The sequence below is a fragment of the Vulpes lagopus genome, chromosome 6 (genome assembly GCF_018345385.1).
Source record: "Vulpes lagopus strain Blue_001 chromosome 6, ASM1834538v1, whole genome shotgun sequence".
Classification (NCBI taxonomy): domain Eukaryota; kingdom Metazoa; phylum Chordata; class Mammalia; order Carnivora; family Canidae; genus Vulpes; species Vulpes lagopus.
The window spans coordinates 5,709,647-5,731,399 of record NC_054829.1 but is presented as its reverse complement, the minus strand read 5'-3'; the positions used below and the strand labels follow the sequence as shown (position 1 = coordinate 5,731,399).

Below are 21,753 nucleotides of genomic sequence, written 5' to 3'. Positions count from 1 at the left end.
AAGTACCATCATCACATTTAAACACGGATGCGTAGAACAGAAGGAATTTAGCCTGTTAGGAAGCTCACTGCCCCCCACCCCCCCACCTATGGCCTCACACACACCCCTACCCACCGTGTGGAATCCGGCCCCCACAGGCCCCTGGGACCGGGTGGGATGAGGGGGCCGCTGGCCTACGTGAAGCCCTTTTGCTGGCATGCTAACAGGAGAACATCAGATCTGACGAGGTGGTCAGGATGAACGGTGGCAAGTGTGGATGTTACCTACTGGCTCTGGTGACATCGGGAGCAAATCTTAGTGGACACTTGTGGCACTAAGCCAAAAACGTGACTGTCTCTGCCCATCATCGAGGCAGCCACAAAATGGAAGCTGGACGTTTCACCAGAACCGGCCGTACTGCCAGCCGGCCCCCCTGGAGCTTGGGGGACAGCCTGCTGCTCCTCCAGGCTCAGCCTCTCCCAATGCTTTATGTAAGGGGGCAGGTGTGGGCAGGCCCTGCTTTCTGCCAGGAGATTCGCTCACTAGCCAGGGAGGGGAAAGGCAACGAGACATCACAGCCCCCATCCTGAAAACCCCCTCTTGTTTTTTTTTTTAAACTTTCCTGTACCTGGAAGGTTTTTAACGCTGATGGAAGAATGGTAGCCGCAGACTCCCTGGTGAAGCCAAAGGTGCAAATTAATTTCCAGACCCCAAATCAGTAAGGTGACCTGAGACTACAGCAGGATGTGGAGTGGAGAAGACCCCCCACCACTCCCAATCTCAGCCGGTCCCCAGAAGACCTTCCGAGATCCTGCACAGAGATTTATTTTGTTTTCTGCACACGAGTGATGGTCCCAGGGGGCTTCACGTTTCGCTGTAAAAACCAAGCGACTGCAGGACCCAATGCCCTGTTCTGCACGGGTTCGGCTGGACGGCCTCAGAGGGCAGACACTGCCCGCCCCACGCACTGCCTGGAGATCCTCTCAGAAACTCCAGAACCAACTGGGCCAGGACACCCGCCACCGGAAACCAAGACGTGCTGTCGGAGCGGGGTGCCCCACAGGGATGGGTTCGCTCTGGCCTCCTATTCCTATTTGGTGGAACGGAGACCAGGGGGCAGGGAGCTCAGAGACGCAAAAGAACTGTGCGATTTGGCTTCACTTGGCTTTTTTTTTTGCAAACAGCTCAAGGAGAATTTCTGAGTCCATTTTCTTTCCCCAATGTACCCCAGTCCGTCTGGGCAATTCCCTCTCCAACGTACCCAACTCCAACTCCAAGCTGTAGTCCCCGAGGAGGTTTCTCCCCTGCCTGGAAAGCGAACGGGAGGCCTTGGGAGGCCCTGCCTGCCATGTTTCTCACGGGGCGCCCACTCCACAGCGGCGCCAAGCCTGGGCCTTCCCGCCCAGCACGGCCCTCAGCTGGCAGAGAAGATGCCACCTCCTGTCCTAGCTTATTAGCTAATGTACTTGGGAGAACAGAGCCCTTTGCCTCAGAAGGCCTCACGAGAGAGCTGGCCAGAAGCCACGGTATTTAGAGTCCTCCTCAAATCCTTTTCTAGAGCAGGGCAAAATAAATATGTAATAAATAACAAGAAGATAAATAAAACGTCCCTTTCTGACACAGGAGCTAATAACACAAATGAAGCACCACATCCCACAAGGTCATAGATCTTCAAATTAAAGAGCGTTTCTGTCTCCTTCACCTTAGCTTTCAGAAACTCTTAATTAATCGATTTATGGCACAACAGCTGCTCTGGTGCTTCATTTTTTAAGTGGGACCACCTCCTCCTTGCCCCCAATCTCTCTGTACGTCGTCGTCATCATCTCCTTGGGCTTCAACTCCAGAGCGCTTCCTGCGTCCTGTTCCACGTATCTTCTAGAAAGTTCCACCGCTGGTGAGGGATGCAGCTATCAGAAGAAAATGCAGAACTCCCTGGCAGGCCGGGAATCAAGAAGACTGTTCTTCAGCCGAAATGGCCGATTAAAACAATTTTTTTTAACTCAAAATGGCAGCTGCTGGGAAGCATGTAGCTACATGTTCTAAAGAGCTCAGATGTTTCCACTTCTTGTTAAAAAAAAAAAAAAAAAAAGGGAAAAAAATTTTAAAAGGTACTTCTAAAACCCTGGAGCAGGCCAAGGGAAGAAGTTACCTGTCTGTAATTCGCCATCGGGTAGGGAAGAGCGACTTGTCCATCCAACCGGACCCCAGGGCCGCTGTTCATGCCGGGGTGAGCTCTTCCTTCCCCGCAGCCCTGAACTGCTTCGGCTCCCAGACTTCCCTCCGCACGATGGCAAGATTCACTGCAGGCGACGGCCTTCCCAGGATCTGACAGCTTCTGACTTTTCTTTTTTTAAATCTCGCAGCCCTCAAAGGCCCTCCCTAGACAACTCTCTTTTCACTCTCCCCCAGCTTTTTTTTTTTTTTTCCCCTTAATAAAATGTTCATTTCCATATTACCACTTCATGGCTCTCTCTTGCCTAGAAGTAGCCGTGAGCACTAGGGCTGCTCACTTTTAACAAGTGAACAATGTCAGAAGTCTTTGAAGAGCCACTCAGAACATTTTTCCATTCAAAAACTCGCTAAATATTTTACACTCGCAGCGTACCGGTCACGGGCAGCTCATTTTTAAATGCAATGAGAGACCCTCGGCGAGAGGACCGGCTCCCTCCGTGTCCCAGGCCCAGAGGTCACCCCATCCCTCAAGCTCACGGCCACCTGCCCCAGAGGTGAGCTGGAGGCTCCACGAGGGGACGACTGCTTTGCCAGCGGCCCAGGCGGGACCCACTTCCTACCACGCTGCCACTGGGGCTGCTGAGGCTCCCCAAGACGGTGGTTGTCTGGATTATGGTGAAGTGGCGCGCCCGGCAACATCAAACCCGGCCTACAGACCTAGAAATGTCAGCTGCGCTGCGATCACTAAATCAGGCTTGGCAACTCAGAACCCGGGGCCCGTGTCTGTCCTTAGTTGCTTGCTCGCGTCCTCAGACACTTTTACTCTCAGTTGGCAGGAACCCAGACTGGATCTTCTTTGCTCCACTGGCTCTAAAGGCAGTCCGTCTGTTTTTCTCGAGCTGTAAACCCTCCCTGCCACCTCTAGGCTCCGAGGGCCTGGGTGACGGCGTGGGTTCCTTCCTCGGCCTTGACATCACCGGCACAGTGAAGTTACTCACATCACCACCTCTTTGAGCCTCAATTTCCACATCAGGAGAGTGGGCCTAGGATGCCTGCCTCTGAAGAGGGCTGGCCAACCCCCCCCCCGCCACCGAGGAGATCCCTTAAGGGGACACGCGCTGTGAATTAAGCACCACGACGACAACCCAGACTTACATGAGTTGGGCTTTGTAGGTTTTGATATTTAGCATCCATCCTTGAACCTGGCAGTGCACGTTTCAGGGATGCTTCTCTGTGGGAGTCTGGCGGTAATAAAACCCGGGAGGAATTCTAATGCAGCCTGCCTGGTGCAGGAGAGATTCCATGGCAGTGAAGACTTGCAAACGGTGAGGGAAATGCCATTTCTTATAGCGACACTCCGGGGACCGACCGGCAACCTGACCTCCAGCGATGGAGTGCGAGTCTCCCTCTGCTATCAGAGGCTAGTTTTTTGTGTTTTTTTAAATGAGCATTTAAATAATTGTTCCTCCTTATTATGCTAGTTACTCTAATAAGACCAATAAAGGTACCAGGGATGTTCAATGAAAAAACACACCTTTAATTGAGTAATTTATTCAATGAAAAGGCCACAGCTGAGCGCGCCAGTTTAACGGGCCTCTCCAAAGGCCAAGTGACAGCACGTGGAAGGGCACTTGTGCCTGCAGGAGGTACAGCAAGGCTGTGCCACCTCCCAGCTCACGCAGGGCCATGGGTGAGAGCCCGCCCGGGGCCGTTCTCCAGGGCTGGATGCAAAATGGGAATCCGGACACTTGGAAGCTCAGAGCTGGGTCTTGGCGTCGCGCAGCCCTGCACCGTTTGCAAAGCGCTCCGCAGCTGGTTTAGCACTTTTTGCTCGCACTGGCACATTTTGTCATTACTCACCCAGACTCTGAGGAAGGCCAGGTGAGGGCTTAAACTCTAAATCTTCCCGACCCCAGGGACCCCAGGCTCGCTCCCGCCCACCCTCCAGCACACAGCGCCCCCTGAGGGCTTGACCATTCTTGCTACACTTGTCAGGGCCTGTTTTACAATGCAAATGGCCAAGAAGGAGGTTGTACTGTCACCATGTGTGTCCTCCTTCAGTGAAGCGCACAGGATTATCTTTCATGGGGCCCAGTGGGGGCCACCGCAGGCCTGGCCCCTGGAGGAAGAGGTTTCACAAAGTAAGCCCATTGCTGGGTGTGTGTGTGTGTGTGTGTGGCGACAGGACCCCGGACTCCAATGCAGGGACAGGATGCTGGATCCTTGGGTCCCCTGGGGCAGGCCCTTCCTCTCTCTGGACCTCAGGGTGCCCAGTGCCCCGAGAGAGGGCTTGGTTCACGGGCCAGTCAGCCAGTCCTACTCCAGAATCTGGAACCACTAACAATATCGCCTCCACTGTTCCAAAACGATAGGAATTATCATCACTATTATCCCTTCGATGTGTAGACCCCCTTATTAGTCTAAAGACGGTCTCCCCTTTCACGATCCCAGAAAGAGAATGTCAGCTGGCCGCCGCGGCGGTCTTTGCAAGGTTTTGTGTTTCTATTATTTGAGAGCGTGGCCGTCCCCAAAGGTACTCCGTCAAACCTCAGCCGCTCTGACCGACAAGGTGGAGCTCTGGGCGTCATAATGACAGCAGTAACCATAAGCCGTCACTAAATCCCCACACGGGCCTGCCCGCAGCCTCGGGAGAGCTGACCTCCCCCGAGGCTCTGCACACCTGAAGTGAGAACTGTCACTCGTGCCATTTCACAGAGCAGGACACTGAGGGCTGGAAGAGACAAGGCAGTTAAGCCCGGTCGAGAGAGAAAAGCGTACAGACCTGGGGCCCCCAGGCCCAGGTACCTGCCCACGGCAACGGGGAGCCCGGGCCACGGTGTCTTAGCTTTGGTTCCAGCCGGCTAAAGAAGTGGAGCTGTCCTGCTCTCGGCTCAGCTGCAGTAACTCAGTGAAATCCTGCTCATTACATCTCTTGGAAAAAGTAAGAGATGCACTTTGCTGGTGCTGGTGGTGAGGGTGACAGATCTCTCCTGGGTGGCCTCCCCGGGGCTCAGCCAGCCTCTGCTAACAGAGCCCACGCCCCTCCACCACTGCCCATGGCAGATGTGGCCAATCCATCCCTGCACTCCCCCTCCAGGCCTTGGAATCTCCTAGATCCTCATTACCACATGCCTCTGCCTCTGCCCTCCGTGGATCCCGGTGCACAGGAGCCCCGTCAATGGGGAGTCAGGTTAGATGGGGCTGAATTAACTAGGTGGCAGGGTATGTCCCGCAGAGAGCAAAGATCCCCCTGGCCCTTAATTCATTCAGTGCACAGACAGGAGCTGGGCACCCTGGGCACCCACCAGGTACTCTCCCTAGATAGGGCACAGCTCACATGCTGGGCGAGATGGAGCCCCTGATGCCCCTCTGGATCGTGTGATGAAAGGTCTGAGCACTGGTTGGTAGGCAGTCGGGGTGCTGGGAGAGGGAAGAATGCATGGACTGGGCTGAACTGGGGTTTAGAGCCTGCTCAGCAGGGAGCCTGCTTCTCCCTCTCCCTCTGCTGCTCCCCCTGCTTGTGCTCTCTCTCTCTCTCTCTCTCTGTTAAATAAATAAATAAAATCTTAAAAAAGAAATTAATCATCTAGGCTGGATCCCAAGCTCCCTGAGCACAGGGACCACGCTGGCCTTGGCCGCTGCTGTGACTATGGCCACCCACACAGGAACTAACGCACTTCAGAACTAATGTGCTTCAGAACTGCGGGTGACCTGCGAAAACACTGTGGCCTGGCCGTCCGTTTCCTTACGGCCAGCGCTCCTGACCACATCGTCACCAGGATGAGGGTGTCTGCCCAGGTCTGGGTGAACCCACCTGGCTCCACAGAGCTCAGCTCAGCATTCAACTAGTGCACCACTTCCTGGGCACAGCGGGCACAGGCTCCACCCAACACACCCACGCCTCTCAGCCGCTGTACCTACCACCTGGGCGGGCCAGGATCCCAGGGACTTGAAACGGAACCTGGACACGAGGCCACAGCCACCACCCTACCCCCTCTAAGCCAACCTCAGCAGGGCGGGCCAGCAGAGCCCCCCCACCCATCTTCTCACATCACAGGAATGACAGCCCCTGCTGCCCAGGGGAAACACGAGGCACTCAGGTCAGCCTTCACTCACCCTCCTGGTCCTCTCCTTGGGGCCACATGTTTGCACACTGGCTGGGACTTGCTGTTCCCTGTGCCCAGAACACCTGCCTTTCCTTCTCTACCTGCAAAATGTCTTTTCAGACCCAGCACCTCTACCCCCACCCCCCAGGCATTTTGGGAATACTACTTGATACCGATCACAGGTACTATCGTAATCTGTCCTTGACCTTGGTGTGTTCAACTCACATGTGATCTGTATGTGTCAATGCTGGGCTTGTGCTCTCACGTGGATGCTCACAGCAAATCTGGAAAGTGGGTTTTAATCCAGACTTAAAAAAGAAACGAAGTCTCATCACAGGTATGTGCAGGACCCAAAGTCACATGGCTATAGGTCACAGAACCCAGATTCACAGAGGGTCTGAGCATAGGGCCTGTGCTGTATCCAGACACACACCTGGCTGTCTCCTCCATGAGACTGCAAACTCCACTATCGTGGGCCCTGGGGAGCGGCATGGAGAAGCCACACAAACCTCTCCACCTATACCCACGAACACCAGCAAATTACAGGCTTTGTGCAAGAAATGCCGCGCGTACCTTGGCTGAGAATACAGACCTTCCACCCAGCCTCACAGTGTTTGGGGACAGTCCACTGACCCTGCCAGCATCCCTGTAGTAGAGGTCCACTGTGGGCTTCATACGCCTGGAGTTAACTTCAGCTGGGAGACTGGGCCTCCAGCCCGGACAGCCTCCAACTCAAGCCTCCTCCAACATTCCCCTAGGCACCCAGGCGTGCACAAAAACACCACTGAATCTTGCTTTGAGCAAAAGAGGCATACCTGGGAAATGGATGAGCCCAAGGAAGTCTAACTGTGTCCCAAGGACATGCCTTTCTCATTCATCCATTCATTCATTCACTCATTCATTCATTCACCTCTCTATCCGGTCATCACGGACTAGGTGCCAGCTATGGCAGGCATATTCAGAGGGACTGGCTGAGACCCCTCCTCTCCAGGAGGCCACAGGTAGGGACTGAGGAACAGGGGTGGTGAGTGGACACAAAAGATACTAAGGCGGAGGAGAATCTGCTGAGTGACCACAGAGCACCTAGGGAGGAGGCAGGTGGGAACAGTGCATGGAGGTGAGTTGGAGCCGGACACACCGAGAAGGGTACCTGCCAGACCACGGCAGGGGGCAGGGAGGAAGGTGCGAGGGTGGAGGGCACTGCACGAACAACCTCCGGGCCGCACAGAAGAGAGAGGCACAGGGGAAGGCGAAATGAGGAGATGCTGCTGGGGAGGGAAGTACCTAGCAGGGATTCCACAGGCACCTGCTCCTGGTGTAGGGCTGTCCTGACATGCCCACACTCACCATCCAAACCCAGGACTAAATATTAAATATGGAGAAGACGTGCTGCTCTCAGGTGTCATTCTATTAAGGAGGCCAAGAAGTGCATGAGGACAGTACCAAGGTCACACTACAGCTGGCACCCCAGGAGCTGCACTGCGGTAGCAAAGGATGAAAGATCTGTCTGACACCACGTAGTCATCTGCTCTACCACGCAGAAAGCATCTGCTGGGTGCCAAGCCCCGTGCTGAGTGGAGGGACCCAGCACTGGACGTCTGCCTGCATGGAGTCTGCGGTCAAGCGCAGGGGCTCAGGAGTCCACACATTTCTAGTAAGTCTTCAGGCCATGAGGCCACCAGGAGAGGCTGTGATGTGAGGCACAGGATCCGGAGGAGGGAGAGGTGGACAGTGTGGGAAGATCAGGGAAGACCTCTCCGAGGAGAGCTCCTGGAGCTGAATTCAGAAGGAAGAAGGAGTCTGTGATGCTGAGAAAGGAAACAAAGGGTGTGCCGGGCAGAGGAAACTGTGTACACAGAGGCATGGAGGTGGGACCCCAGATTCATGGAGACGAGGTTAAAGGATGAGGACTGGAAAGGGGGTTTTGAATCAATTTGAGGAGGCTCTGAAAACACCAAGAAATGGAGCCAGATACAGACCAAATTCCACTGCCATAAATTCCATCACAGTAAAAACTAATACTTAAAAAAAAAATATATATATATATATATATATATGAAGATTCTCAAACCCACACTCAAGGCCTCCTTGAGTCAAAACAGTTCCGTACAACAAAATGTCAGTACAACCAAAGGATGGAGGGGAACCCCTTGAAGGGCTGAGACCCAGATCCACCCTTCCCAAACTGTGGAACCCTAAGACACAAAGAAATGAAACCAGGAGGCCTGGAAAATGCAAAGAGGAATTTTAAAATCCAGCCTATGAGGATCGCTAGCCTCTGAGGTGGCTTGTAATCATTCTCTCCAGCAGGAGTTCTTATTCCAGCAAGATTCTCATCTGAGCCTGCCAGGCCTGTGAGCCAGCTTCAGGAACAGGCTGGTCCAGGGTCTTAGTGAACAGAGAAGCGAGGGTTAGAACTGAACTGCAGCTGCTGGCCCCAAGCACCCCAGATTTCCCCAAACAGTCTCGATTTCAACTGCTCAATTCTGTGGTCAGACCAGGTGCGCAGTTCAGGCTCAGGAAACAGCCCCCCCGGCCCCGAAACAAAGCAATACTGCTGACCGCGGGGGCATCTTGGGGAAGGGTGAGAACGACGGTGTCTGCTTGTAAGATGGAAGAGCCGGAGGCAGGACACGCCGAGCGATGTTCTGTGTGGCAACTTCGCTCACAGCATTCTTGAGAAACTACGGCACATCCCTCAAGATCATCTTTATAGAGCTTCCCCCCCTTTGCATAAGGCACGCAAATCAGCTGGAAATAGTATGTCTTCCCCAAAATAGATGAATGCATCGTCAGATTCCCTTGAAATCCTGCTGTAGACTTCTCCGAAAAGGACCCAACCGTAGGTTCTTTCTGGTGCGCCAGTGGATAAACTTTGCTGGTTTTGTCTCCATCCCCCCACCTCTCACCCCCCACCCCAAATATACGAGGTTTTCTGAAAGGACTGTAGCACTCTGAAGATAGGAATTTAGCAGAGAATGTGAAGGGGAAGCGTGGAGCAAATCCTCCTTATCATTTAATGGAAAAATAAAGAGTGAATTAAGAAATAAACAGGTAAAAAAAAAAAAAGAAGCCACCAAACTCAAGGCGTGAGCTGCGGGTGTGAGAGCTGGTGCACACAGGCGTGTGCACACCTCGTGGGTATCTTCACGCACGCGTTCCGGCTGACACAGGAAGTCTCTCTTCTCCATTATTCATGACTTCCTTCACAAGGCAGGAATAAGGCTTCCTTCCTTTCCTTAAATCCACAAAAATCTCCACATTCCACCCCAAGAAGTATTGCAGGGGCAGTAAATCTCGTTTTAATGGAGTGTACGTTTAGCTCTGAGGAGATAATTGACGTTATGGAGAGCCTCGACGCCGAGTTATATAGGTTAGCTAATGCAGAGGGGACTCATTACCCACACACTACAAACAAGTAGTAATATATGTATATTGTTCAGAGTGGCGTTATAGCAAAAGTGTTCCGGTCCACGGGGATTGATAAAACACAAGAAAACAGCAGACATGCACTTGTAAATTTGTCTCATTTGTCTCTGAAGTTAAAGGTTATTCCCTTGTTCTGAATTTGTAATAAAAACATGCTAGCCCAAGGTTTGTGGAGGATGTTTGAATATTTAAATTGTGTATAATGATAGGCAATTAGGGGACGAAAACTGGACCGTGTGAATGGGGGAGCACCGTCTGGATCGCCAAGTGTTTTCCCCACCAACGGGGTCACCTGTCTTCACTGCGCCACCCTGCCCCCTCCCGAAGGGCCGTGGGGACCCTTACCCGGTCCCACTGCCACCAACCAGCAACCAACCCAGCTCAGGTTGGCTCGGGTGTGTGGGTTCCTCCCCTTCTCCTTCCCTTCTTCTCGTTTTGTTTTCTATTTCAATATGCACGGTACGTCTCGCCAACCGCAGGCGGAGACCGAGGCCGTGGCCCCTCGAGGACAACCCGCCACTGCAGCCGGTCAGTGCTTCCTCGTGGCGGGGAGGCGAGGCCAGGCGTGGGGGGCCGGGGGAGAGGGGACTGCCGGCAGAGTATGAATCCCCCCCACCCCGCCCGCCCCCAAATGGGGGAGCCCTTCTCCCCAGCACCCTCCCTGGAGGAGAGCCCCCACGGTGGCGCGCCCGGGGTGGCACCACGACACCCTGGCTGGAGCCCAGGTGCCCGCCTGGCCCCGACCAGGTTAACCAACTGCAGTGTTTGAGTTACTCCAGCCAGCTTGTCACCGAGCACAAAAGTCATCAGCGAGTGAATGTTCTTTTCTGCACCACAATTAAGACGAATCAATACGACGTGCCACAAATGGTATTTTACTCTCAATAAGAACTCGAGCTGAGTTTATTCAGAATATTTTAGCGCTTCCCCGGGGGATTTTGGGCCGACGCAGATGGCAAATAAAGTACTCAGCCTAAGGCTACAGCACATTATGGTAATTCTAATGTCAGATGTACTTTAATATACAGCTCTATTTAATCACCCCATTATTTCACATTTCCATATGAAAAACCTGCGGCACTTCTGCAGCGCTTTTGCCTCTGCCACGGTGCCAGCTTCCTCCAACCCGCCGGCAGCCGGGGAGATGGTCATCCTCGCCAGGCGTGGCTCAGTGTCGAAGTTTCCGGGCGCTCTGTGCGCAGCCAAGCTGCCCGGCGTGCGTCAGGAAATCAGAGGATTCAGAGATGAACCAAATGTTCACGGAGGTGATGGAAAAGCGAGACCGAGCACTTCCACCTCCCCTGCGCACAGGCGCTCTCTGACACGCGCGCGCGCAAGCACACGGGCCGGGCAGACGACCACACGCGTGCCTTCAGCACTGCCCCTCTGCAAACACCAGCAGCCTCAGCACGGTGGCTGGGCCGCCCAATGGCTAGACCCCACAGGGGCTCGGGGCCGGCGAGACGTGGCTCCTGCCCGTGGCCCGCAGAGCCTGTGCCAGCTGGCTCTCACACCAGTGCCTCCCCCTGCACCCCCCCACCAAGCAAGGGCACCCGAGAGCAGCAGCAATGCCAAGGGGCAGGGGTGCTGTGCTCGTGGTGACAAAGGACGCGGGCGGAGCACGTGGGGGCAGATGAGCCGCCGCCCAAACTGACTGTACAATCTGGAGCCAGGAGGCCCCCAGGATGGTGCTGTCCGGTCTACACCGGAGAACCTGAGGCCGAGAAGCCCAGGCCCCAGGGGAGGCGGAGTCCTGTGAATTCCAAATGGCTCTTGCACCTCCAGGCTGGCTCTGCTGGCCAGCTGGCGGAGAGAAGCCAGCGGAAGCATGGGTTTTGGCTGAGCCCAGGAAATCACTCTCTCGCGGTCACACGCATACTTGGCCATGCGGCGTTCCAAGGAAGCTCGGCACGAAACCCGCTGACCACCCAGTTCTAGATTTCTCCAAGAGGAGTCTGCCGATGGACGAAATGACACCTGGCACCTGACCCTACCTACCGGCTGCCGCGGTAATGAGTCCACATTAAAGCCACAGAACGTGATTCTTGTTAACGGGCACAGCCTATGGCGTCAAGACGAGGTGCCTGCCCGTGAGCAGGCTCAGTCCGCTTCCTCCCACGGGGTGACAACCTCTCAGGGAAGGAGGGAAGTGAGTGAGGGATGGTGCGAGCAGGCAAAGGAGGAAGGGCAATAAAACGAAGCTCGCAGCCCACGATGCCAAAAACGCTGGCAAATTCCTCCCAACTGTGGGTTCACTGATAAGATGATCAGGTACCTAATGCTAGCAGGGTTGTCTTAGAAGCTCCACGTAGCCAACATTTCAGAGAAAGCTGCTTTTGCTCATTTGAAGGCCCAGACTCTGGCCAACCTGGCCATTCCACCTCCTACAGATACAGGGGTGAGGGACAGCTCACCAGCCCTCATCGGCCACACCGGGGCCACCCTCAAACCCAGATCCTCCTGCAGCTTCCTTTTTTTTCTTTTTTAAGACCTTATTTATTTATTCACACGAGACCGAGAGAGAGGCAGCGACACAGGCAGAGGGAGAAGCAGGCTTCATGCAAGGAGTCCATGCGGGACTTGATCCCGGGATTCTGGGATCATGACCTGAGCCAAAGGCAGCCGCTCAACCACTGAGCCACCCAGGCACTCCCTCCTGCGGCATCTTTAAAAAATTCACTTTGGGGGTAAAATTCAAGTGGGGGCCTCACTCTCAATTTCTAAGGCCTTTGACTCCACCCTGCTATTATTATTGCTTATTTGTAAATCTATAAATGGGTCCTAAGAGTCTCTGGGCCTTTTTCTGGTTGTAAGTTTGGCAAAAGAGGCCAGACCTGTGGTACTCAACTGAGGCCCCTACAGGGAATTTTGGCAACGTCCTGAGACATTTTTGATTGCCACGACTGGGGGAGGTGAGGGTGTGTCAAGGCAGGGATGCTGCTCAACATCCTACAACGCGGAACCCTCCAGCCCCAACCATCAGCCGTGCCTTAGGTGCACAACCTGGGGACAGGGCCCGCACTTTCGATACTGGGAGAGAGAAAAGGGGGAACGCAGAGAGCGGGGAGGGGTGGGGAAAGAGGGTGGAGAGAAACTGAGAGTCAGAGAGGAGGAGGAGGGGCTGACATCATTTACTTTTGGCAAGGGGCGAGCTTGGGGCATCCCAGTTTCATCGTTACAGAAATCATCCGAATCCCAGAGTCACTGGGGATGACGGGTCCATGGCTCCTGGGGAGCTCCGTCTGGGCCCTGTAAGGGGGAGTGGCGGCCTGGACAGGCAGAGGGAGCAGGGAGGGCATTAATGGGGAGAGCACCCCCAGCCCCCAGCCCTCCTCCAAAAACCCTTCTGCCTGAGGGACGCCTCCCCCCCCCCCCCCCAGAACTGGGCTCTGCCATCAGGGCAGGGACGTCAGGGGCTGCCCTAGATTCAGCTGCTCAGATGTGAGCCTTGCGACAGCGGCTGCAGGGGATGAAAACCCAAATATACTTCCTGAAGTCAAAGAGATAAAAATACAATTTCTGCTGTGTACGGCACTCTTCTACGCTGCAGCAATACTTGGAGGGGGGGGGGGGCCGGGGCGGTGGGCGGGGGGGGGGGGGGGAGCGAGGAGATGACCACGCAGGCTTAAGCAAATTCCTTTTTTTAAAAAAACACACGATCCAGAGAGATTACATAAAAAGCACAATTAAGGACCGCTCAGAATCCCGAGGCCTTCGAGAACGTGCTGCCTCCAGAATATTTTTAGAACAATCACTGGAGTGATTCTTCTTAGCTGTAGAAACACTCCAAATCAGAAAGTCAATTTTTCCTCTATTTGCAGAAGTGAGCTGGCTCCACTGGACGGCATGCGTGTGTTTTGCTTGGCGGCTGTTCACAACACTGCCTTGGCAGCGTTTCCTTGGAGCGCGCACGGTGAACCTGGCGCTCGCACACAGTAGCACTTGCATTTCAAACGCCCCAGCCACGCTTCCCTAATAACAGCCTGGGAACTGCAAAACCCCTGTAAGCCCGGCCCTTTAAATGGGGAACAGAGCACGGCCTTCGGGGGCCCTTCTCACTACAATAGGGGTTGTAAACTGGGGCTGGGGCTTTCAATAAAGATGTTAAAAGGCAGAAGGAAAAAAAAAAAACACTGAGGCGGCCACATTCTGGGGATGGTGCATGCTACTTTCCCCCTCGCCCCCTGCCCCTCCACCCTGCTAGCCCCCCCTACCCACTCTCCCCCACCCATGGAGGCCCAGCCCTGGCTGGCTTCTCCTACCCATCTGCCCTCTGGACAGGTACCAGGTTGTCTCCGGGCCTGCCGAAGTCTGCACAGGGAGGGGCATGGGGACTTTAGGACCACATGAGGCTGTGGGTCCTTGGGGCCGACGGATCTGGCTCTCCTGGACATGAACGAGTGAATGCAACTGCTGGCTGAGTTTCCTTCTCCTCAGGTGGCATTAAAACCTGTACAGAGGATCTAGAGCCTGCGTGTAAAGAACCTCGCATCCGCTCAGGACTACAACTGTGAATGAGCACGTGAACGAATGAGTGTGTGAATGAATGAATGAATGAATGACAGCAGGATGGAGCGAGGAGGGAAGAGAAAGAGCAGGACCATGTAGGAACCCACCTCTCTCCTTCTGGGGGGGCAGGGGCGTCCACAGCTGTGGCCTCGCCCTCCCCACCAGGGGAGCCGGTCACTCACAGAAGGGACTTCCAGGTACAATTTCCACCCCTCCCCGGCAGCAAGAAATGTAGTTATTTGGGCCTTTTAGAACTGGCTCCTCACCACTGTCTCTGCTTCACACGTTCCTCTTTCTTTCTCTCTGTGTTGTTTACAAAGGTTTCATTATGTTTTCAACTAATCAGAAAGGCCCCGCTAATACACAATTAACATGTGATTATAAAAAAAAAAAATTAAAATAGCTTCCAGAAGAAGGAAATGTAATTAAGTAGAGAATGCTTTTCAATAAGTGCTTGCTTTAACCCATTGTCAGAACACAGTCTACGTTCGTCCACAATGCCTGGAACAGATGCCAAGGGCAGAATGTTAAAAGCAAGTTAAAAAAAAAAAAAGAAAAAAAAAAAAGGACATTATTTTCCGGAGGAATAATAACCATCGACTTGGCACAACATGCCGGAAAGCTCAGATTCTGCTTGCAGAGGGGTGACCTCCCCCAATCCTCTTACCACTCTCTCCTATAAAAATGCTTCCCTTCTAAAAAATTAGATAAACAAGTAAACCCAAACCCAGGATCGTAAGAATCAGCACAAGTGAGGGAAGAAACAATAGTCGAACACACGCATTTACAAACTCCACGGGTGACAGACGTTTTAGTCCAGACCATAGAGAGAGCCTGAGATCACCGCTTTCTCATCAAGTCTGGGATCATTTTGTTGCAAACCACTTCGGCCGCATTTCAGAGGGAATCGGTCTTTGCAAAGCCCAAGTCCAAAAAGGGGTTTTTAGCCTCACGCTCCAGACGCCAGCTGACAAAGTGATGGATTTTGTTATCTCTCCCCTCTTCTTCCAACTCCGATCAATTCCTCATGCCAACGAGGTCCAGCCACTGTACCAGCCCCTGTGCTTGTCAGTGTGAACAAGGGCCCCAAACGTTTGGAAAGTTTCTGCCTATCGACGAGGCCCCACGCAAATGGCAAATTCAACAAATTCCCAAGGAAATGGGGACTCTGTAACGAATGTGCATGGCCCTGCACACGAGCATCGGGTCTTTACCATAATTCTCCTAAATGTGATGGGGAAGAAGCAAAATCGGGAACCTGGGGGCTGGCAGCAGGGCTGCCACACCAGGGACCCGTCCTCCCTCTTCCAGGCCTGAGCAGAAAATAATCATTTCCGGTCCCAGACTGTCCCCAGTGGTGGAGGCAGCGGTCAGTGAATGGTCATCACTAGGTCAGAAAACACACTCAGGTCTGGTGGGCCAGGCCTGCCAAGGAGCTGGGGCTTCTGGACCAGTACTCCGCACTGGGAGCAGAGCAGGAGGCCTGGGGGGGCCCCATGTGCCACGAGCAATGGGCACAATTGCTACAGGTTTCCAGTCCAGGCTCAGCAGTTACTAGCCAGATGACTCAGGGCAAGGCACACAATTTCTCTGCGTCTGTCATTCAGTATGACATTCCTTGTCTGTAAAATGGCCCCAAGAGTAAGCTCGTTTCTCTTTGTCTTTTGGGGAGAAGAGTGAGACTCCCAGAAGAAGTCCCACGGGACATGCAGGAGCCAAGGACCCAGGCCTGGACAGTCTGGCTCAAAAGCCCATCATCTTCACCATGGCACCGACCACATTTGATGACAGTGACCCCCAGAGAGCTGACAGATTTGCAGCACGGGCACCAGGTCAGCGGAGCCTTGTTTGGCCCTCATAGCAATCCCACAGGTACACGCTTTCACTGTGCTTCAAAGATGAGGAACTCGAGGCTGAGGATTTACTCACGCTTGCCTAAGGCCACCCAAATCGTGAAACCAAGGGCGGGTGACAAGCAAGGTCACCCAGTCTCTCCCAGTCAGTACCAGATGGGGAAATCAAGGCTGTCCAGCATGAAGTAAGGACTTCCCAAGATCACACACCAGCCAAGTCCTGGTTCCTGATCCAAGGACTCATCAAACCACCAAAGGAACAAACATGGCGGGTCTACTCAACCCAGGACTCCTTCTGGAAGGGAAGAAAGAGAAGCTAAGCTGCCAGTGCTCCCCTGTCATTCCCCATGTATCCTCTGAAAGGCTCCCTCAGTGCCCTGGTTTCACAGATGAGACCAGAACAAAAAGGCAGGTGGCACATCCATGGCCTACATCCCCAGCCCAAAGTCCTATCCTTGCTCTGCCCGCCATTCTTCCCTAGGACACAGCACCCCAAAAACCATGGCCTGCCCCCATCAAGTACTTGCCGGGTATCTCGGTGTGTCATCACTAACCCTTGCTAGGCTTGTCACCTCGGATCCCAGAGAGAATTCAAGCCTCAGAGAGGTCTCTGCCTGAGGTCACTCATCCGGAGGGGTGTAGCCCAGGTGGCGCACAAAACAAAATATAGGTCTCTATGTAATAGTACCTGCCTCCCCCACCTCCCCAGAGACCATAGGCCTCCCTATGGTAGCCTCATCCAGTCCCTCCCCATATCCATCATGCAGCACTGTCTCACACATAGTAGGTGCTTCCTTTCCCAACACCAACACCTGCTGGACTCGATTGAAATGCCTGCCTGCCGCCCAGAAGAGCCGTTAAAATTCTGCAGTTGGCGCCTGCCCCTTGCGTCTGCACAGCGCAGCAAGAACTGACAATTCTTGCTAGATAAATATCTGGAAAGAAGTCGGGAAACAATTAAAACTAGAAGCTAATAAATGATGAAGAAGCCCATGAGCCAAGTCCTGGCCCACTTCCCAGTCTTCATTCATGCATCAAAAAACCCCAGCGGTCCGAGGCTTCAAGAGGGCAGCTGGGCAGTGGGGCTGTCCGACGTAATATAAATGGGAATTAGATATGATCGAATGTACTCATTGCATTCCCAACAGCAGCCACTCTCCCGACTCCCCTTCCCGCGGCTCCCCAGCCAAACCCCTTCTGGGGAACTCTGGACAGATGATCCTGTAACCAGGCAACCAGGAGGAAAGGTTCCAAAGTTCCTCCACAGGAACGAGGACGCTGCATTCTGTCGTGGTGGCTACTGGGACACAGCGCTGTGATGCTCTCTTCTGGACCTTTACAAGATAGGAGGTGGCGGTCCACTAGCTATTCCCCCAACACGAAGACTTAAGTGTCCTGGTGTTGGCTCCTCTCCTAGCAAGGTAGGTGGGACAGCCCACTCAGCAGGGAGACAGGCCCATGCCCTGGCCAACAACCACCATGGCCACTGGTGCACCTGCAACCAAAGGTCCCAGGACACAGCCTTCCCGGGCTCGCACCGTGCAGCAGTCCAACCCCTCTGACCACGCAGCCTCTGCAGCTGTTTTGACGAATGCTCCCAAGATTCCCAGAGATCGAAGCCTCAGAGGTTCGGCGGGGTCAGCTGCACCTTGGGGAGACCTGTGCCCATCGTCAGGGAGAATGCCTTATGCCCATGGGAGAGGGAGAGAAGGAAGGAGGATCCTGGGGCCCCCGACAATGACGCAGAAGCTCTGTGTGCGGTGAGTGTGTGCACTCATCCCCTCTGAAAACCTCAAAAGCCTCGTTCTTTCATTGGGCATTTGGCATAAGCCAGGTGTTTTCACATCCAAGGTGGCCCTGGGTCCTCTGCGGTGAAGTAGGTGTGATTGTCATGCTGAGTGTGGTCACAGCAAGCTCGGGACTGGAGGGGAAGGAGGAACCTGGCCTGCAGGAGTGGTAGGTATAATAATAACCCCGTGAACTTAGTCCTCACACCTGGGAGTGGACCCTGGCCCGAAAGGCAGAGCCAGAGGCCAACTGCAAGTCTTCCTGCCTCCCTGGCCTGTGCTCTTCTTACGTACACGACGCAGCCTTTGCTGACCGTCATCTCATTTTAGGGCATGTGCAGGATTACAGATGGTGGCATCGGGGCGGCACAGTGGGCAAATGAGGGGGAAGGGGAGCGCAGGCAGATGGGCACATCTGCAGAGGGCCCAGCGTGTGCCAGGCAGCGACCCGGGGCCTGAAGAGCCCCCTGGCCCCTTCCTGCCAGCCAGCCAGCCGAGGTCAGTATACAAAGCAGGGTCCAGATGCTCTGAATTCAGGGCAGACCTGCCATTGTGTCTATTCCCCCCAACAACCAGAGTGCACTTTTTAAAGAAAACGAAGTTGGAGAATTAAAAATTGGAAAGAGGGGATCCCTGGGTGGCTCAGCAGTTTGGCGCTTGCCTTTGGTCCAGGGCGCGATCCTGGAGTCCCGGGATTAAGTCCCACATCAGCTCCCTGCTTGGAGCCTGCTTCTCTCTCTGCCTGTGTCTCTGCCTCTCTCTCTCTCTCTATGTTTATCATAAATAAATAAATCAATCTTAAAAAAAAAATTGTAAAGAGAATTTCTTCCCTCCTGCCTCCACCCCCCACCCCAGAAGCAAGCCTCCAGCAGGCTCCTATAGCTGTCAGGGGCAGGGGGAGCGGTGGGCCCTCTGGAGAGGACCTGAAGACCCTGCCGAGGTGGGTGTGGGGTGCAGACCATCCATGTATCTAACGAGGTTCTCCCAACAACTCTAAGGTGCACACGTGAACATGCACATGCGTGCTACACTTGGTCTTCTTGCTGCATGAAGAGTGTGGGTCTGACGTCTCTCTCTGGATGGAAATGACCGGAGCTAGACTGAGCGGACAGGAGAGGCAGAGACTGGCCACCAACTCAACAAATGTCCTTACCAAATGATCCGCTTCAGAAGCCCATGCCCCAGCCCCAGAGGTCGGAGGTCTGGGCCCCACCCAGGCCCTGACTCCCCAATTTGGAGCCACAGGCAGGGAATGGAAATAATGCCAATGACAAGAAGGTGCCTCCCGGCTGCATAAAGGTACTAGGCCGTGGTGGGAAGCTACCCATCACGGTCCGGCTGACACAAGTCTTCGGCTCCCGTACCCCTGTTACCTCTAAGGGCTGAATGGTTTTCTGGGAGGTGGAAGGAAGAGCTAATGAAACCAGAGGCTGGGCAGAGCCTGACGTAGGCTGCCCGGCTAGAAACTTCTCTTTCCAATCAGCCAGAGTCACCATAGCTTTTGAAATCAACATTACTGCGTCTTCCGATTTTTAAACGAAGATTTTCTTCTCGTAGAACACTTTACAGGTACAGACCAGGATACAGGGGGAAACAAACTACCAAGGTCACCTCCATCAAAATGTTGGGTCACCCTTTCCTACACACACACACACACACACACACACACACACACACAGAGACATCTACCGAGTGAGCTCTGTAAGAGTTTTGGTTCGGGCTTCTGTCTCCTGGTGTCACATTGGGAGCATTTTCCTACATCGCTAGAAACGCCACAAAGTCATTATTTTTGGTTGCTATGTGATGTTCCACTGTACGGCTGGGAGACTGCACATTCTAACCTTTCTCCTCCCCCCTGGGAGCTACGGGCTTCCAGAACTTTCCACCATTATAAGGAGACTACAGGTGCGTGCACACATTTTCCCGTACATCCCCGCGTCCCACAAGCGGCATTCCCAGGTACAGGGGTACAAAGCATCCTGCTATACCGTTCCCGGCTGCTCCCCTAGCCCTCCCCACCCCGATCTCTGCCCCTCTTTATAATTGACCCTAACAGCGCACAAGAACACCTGGCTGACCCCACCCTCGGTCAGCACATGTGAATAAAACTTCCCATTTGATCACTGATTTTGGAAAAACCTTCCTCAGTTGGGCCAGCAGGTGTGTGGCTCTCCTCGTCCACGCCAGGCTGACGATGCCCCCTGCGTCTGGACGGCAGTCTCCCCGACACACCCCAGAAGCAGGCCCAGCGCCGCTGACACCAGTGCGCCTCTCTCCGACTCCCTGGCTGCCAACTCCCTCCTCGGAATGACGCTTTGCGTGCGGCCACTGTCCACAAACAATCATTTTTCAAAAAACAAACAGAAAAAGCGAGTCGCCAATACTTTTGCGCAATACTTGTCCGCTTCCTGAAAATGCGAGATAATGAATAAAAATGTTCATTACTGAATTATTCACTTTCCTCCCTGATTCACGTCCTGGTAATTACCGTGACCAGCCTAATAAAAACTGCTACAAACCGAAGGTCAACTGGCAGTTAGAAGTGTTCATTTTCATTTCAATGTATTCATCTCTGGCTCTTAATGGCCTCATTTTCTCCCATGCTCCTTAATAAATACCACTGAATTACAGGTTAAATAGCTAAATTAAATTATTGCAATTACAGCGTGCAGAGCCCTGAATCTGGGTTTACCTTTCCCAGTTCAATTAGAGGCGAAGTTTCAACAGCCATGGAATTCTGATTGCTGTCAATATTCTCAATTGCTGAGAATCTGCACGGACGCCCAGATATTTGGTGAGAGGGTATTTTTTTCCCCCCGCTTGTTTCTGAGGGGCTGATTGGAGCTCTCGATGAAACAAAATCAGACAATCAAAAGTGGTTTTTGGAAAGCGACCACAAGGCATAATTGATTCCTTTCGACTGAAAAAGGAAAAGACTTAGCAGGGTTCTGGCTAAATGCTGTGTGTGCGTGCGTGCGTGCTTCTGCGTGTGCGTGTGCGTGTGTGTGTGTGTGTGTGTGTGTACACAAAAGAACACCCCCATCTTCTGAAGGGGAAAGTACATTTCAATAAATCCAGATCCTCGCTCCTTCATGCCACTGGCCCACAATTATTTTACGGGTCCACATTAAAGAGCTTCCTCATTATTTAAATATATTCTAACGCTTGTTGCTATTGCCTCGCCACAGGATTAATTATCCAACATCCCTTATAAGACAGAGTGTCTTAATAATACGGAAGGCCTGGGAAGGAAAAAAAAAAAAACACCCTCGCCTGTTCTGTTTCCCCAAATCCCAAGATGTGAGAGTCTATTTCTTGTGGAAGAGCTCCCCCTTCCTCCTCCGTCCCTCTGCTTCTGAAGGCACCAAATCCCACCACTGGCAGGGCTCTTGTCTTTTTTCTTTTTTAAACAATCTTATTAACACACAGCACGGGTGAGCAGTGAAAGCCCACGAGGCCCACCCACGAGTGTTTAGAAATCTGGGATGCGGCGGGGACCCACGTCATGGGGGAGAGAGCCCACCCACCTCCTTGGCCCCGGAGCCCAGGCCTGGTCAGCCTGGATGGGAAGGCCGACTCCACCCCGCTGGGCAGGGGAGGGGCTCGCCGAAGTCTGTCATCCAAACAGGAGCGTCTTCGGAACTCAGAAGGCCCACAGCTGAGCCGGTGCCAAGCACGGAAAGGCCGGTGCCCACAGCCAGAGCCAGGGGACGTAGGCAGCCACCGAGGCCTGGGCGCAGCAGCCAACAGGCAAGGGGTCGACTCTGTGAACTCTGCTTAGGAGCTCACACCATGCTCCAGGCCCTCGAGCATGACAGGCCTCTTTCTGGGGGGCGTGGGGTGCTTTGTCTGCCCCCCAGAAAGGTGGAGGGTTCTCTGCCCCAGCTCAGGGAAGCCACCTTGCACATGACACTGGGG

General features: G+C 53.7%; 1 protein-coding gene across 4 annotated transcripts in view; it reads right to left on the bottom strand.

Annotated features, from left to right (window-relative positions):
• Positions 1–21,753, bottom strand: part of BCL11B (BAF chromatin remodeling complex subunit BCL11B) — a 90,900-nt gene that overhangs the window by 3,028 nt on the left and 66,119 nt on the right. The gene's annotated exons all lie outside the window — the stretch shown is intronic.